The sequence below is a fragment of the Penaeus chinensis genome, chromosome 32, assembly GCF_019202785.1.
Source record: "Penaeus chinensis breed Huanghai No. 1 chromosome 32, ASM1920278v2, whole genome shotgun sequence".
Lineage (NCBI taxonomy): Eukaryota > Metazoa > Arthropoda > Malacostraca > Decapoda > Penaeidae > Penaeus > Penaeus chinensis.
The window spans coordinates 1,989,876-1,992,375 of record NC_061850.1 but is presented as its reverse complement, the minus strand read 5'-3'; positions in this window follow the sequence as shown (position 1 = coordinate 1,992,375).

Here is a 2,500-nt window from a genome sequence, read left to right as displayed (position 1 = left end):
CAGTTTCGAAATCCACCTGGATCCAGGTGGATTCCGAAACTGTAGTCTCTCTTTCAATTAAAATCTAGTTTTACATTGTGGGTTTTTATACCATAGTATCAACACGGTAGTGTGTTTTCTCCTTTCATACATATATACATGTATATATAAATATATATATATATATATATATATATATATATATATATATATATATATATAAATGTATGTGTGTGTATATATATATATAAATGTATGTGTGTGTGTGTATATATATATATATATATATATATATATATATATATTATTGGGACCTGTATAACCATTTTTCGTTTTGTATGATACAAAGTCATACACTCCGGCCAGCCAATCAGTGCGCGATACCTCTCGACTTATTTCACGCACGTCTCAGTTAGGTATTTTCACTTTCATTAATCACGAATTGTATTATATGCTTCTCGATATGAAACTCATATACAAAGGCGGATAAGATGTTTCTATGCCTTTTTAGCAGTACCTGTTCACTATATACTGGTTAAATTTGAAGTCAGTCATAACAGCGACTGAAACGACTTGGCAAGAATTTCCAACGTGTACGAATCATATGGTGTGACATTGACTTCGGTGGGACGAATAGCTTCAAAATTATTCTATACTGCTATGATGAAACATCACAGACACAATAATATCAAAGGTAATGTTGTGCCTTGATTTGTTGACATATTACTGGCAATAGAAATATTGAAATACCTATGATCATTGGCATTTTCCAATTGTGTGAGATTCGGCCTCTTTGTGAACATTGAGCTCACTTGTAGTAGGTAAAATAAGCTGTAAAACTTCAGGCAACATTCCACTTTACACTGGGAGAACAATAGGTATAATAAGTAAAAGAGAAAGAAAAAATGTTTTGTTTGAATCTGAGAAATGTAAAGGTCCCATGTGCGTTGGTACCTAAGTTCCCCATTGCAATGCAGTCCCTAGCTTCACCGGTACCACACACACATATATATGTATATATATAATTTTATATATGATATATGTATTATATATATATATACACACAAATGCATATATACATATATATATATGTAAATATATATATACACACACACGCACACACTCACGTACACACACGCAGATAGATAGATAGATAGATAAATAGATATATAGAGGGATATATAGAGAAAGAGAGAGAGAGAAGAGAAGAGGACAGAGAGAGGGGGGGTGAGAGAGAGAGAGAGAGACAGGCAGACAGACAGACAGGCAGAGAGTGAGAGAGACAGACAGGCAGAGAGAGAGAGAGAGAGAGAGAGAGAGAGAGAGAGAGACAGACAGACAGACAGACAGACAGGCAGAGAGAGAGAGAGAGACAGACAAAGAGAGAGAGAGAGAGAGAGAGAGAGAGAGAGAGAGAGAGAGAGAGAGAGAGAGAGAGAGAGAGAGAGAGAGAGAGAGAGAGAGAGAGAGAGAGAGAGAGAGAGAGAGAGAGAGGGGGGGAGAGAGAGAGAGAGAGAGAGAGAGAGAGAGAGAGAGAGAGAGAGAGAGAGAGAGAGAGAGAGAGAGAGAGAGAGAGAGAGAGAGATAAAGACAAAGAGAGAACTTTATTGTCATCTACTGGGAAAGCTTACACTAACAATATATTTGTAGGTAAAATGCCATTTCGCTGATTCAGAGCCACAGTTAATGCACAACTAGCACTTCACAACGATTTATTGGATTCACTGCAAATGATGAAAAAAATATGCAAGGAGGTAAACATAGTAAACATGAGTAAAAGTTAACTACATATAAGTAAATCAGTATCCGAGAGTAATCGAAAATCGAGCAAATCACACGTGAATCCTCCTCCCCCCCCCCCCCTCTCCTCTCTCTCTCTCTCTCTCTCTCTCTCTCTCTCTCTCTCTCTCTCTCTCTCTCTCTCTCTCTCTCTCTCTCTCTCTCTCTCTCTCTATCTATCTATCTACCCATCTGTCTATCTCATCCCCAGCCATGAGCATTAGCATGTTATTTGTATTATGAATAAAACAACAATAACATAAAAATCCTTATTTTCTCAAAGGTAAGCTGCTTCTGCATGTGCATGTAGGCAATATATAGATGTGGACTTCTTTATTGAGGACTCTGTAAGAACGAAGCACATTTTCATAAATTTTCCCCCTTTTTTATCCTGTATATAAGAATTCATTTTTATTCTGTTTTGTTGTATTTTCGTTTCATTTTTATCTTCATTTACTGTGCAATATGAGGAGGATGGCATACGAGCGCCTTAAATGATGCTATAAAATAATAGCGGTTCACGGCAGAAATCCAGTGCGTCGTGGGATGCTGCGTACAGCTTTCAACAGCTGTTTGGCATTAGAAAATTATAGGTGAGTATATGCAAATATATATATATATGTATGTATACAGATATATATACATATACATATATATGTATATGTATGTATGTACGTGTGTGTGTGTGTGGCTGCATGTGTGTGCGTGCGTGCGTGCGTGCGTGTGTGTGTGTATGTGTGTG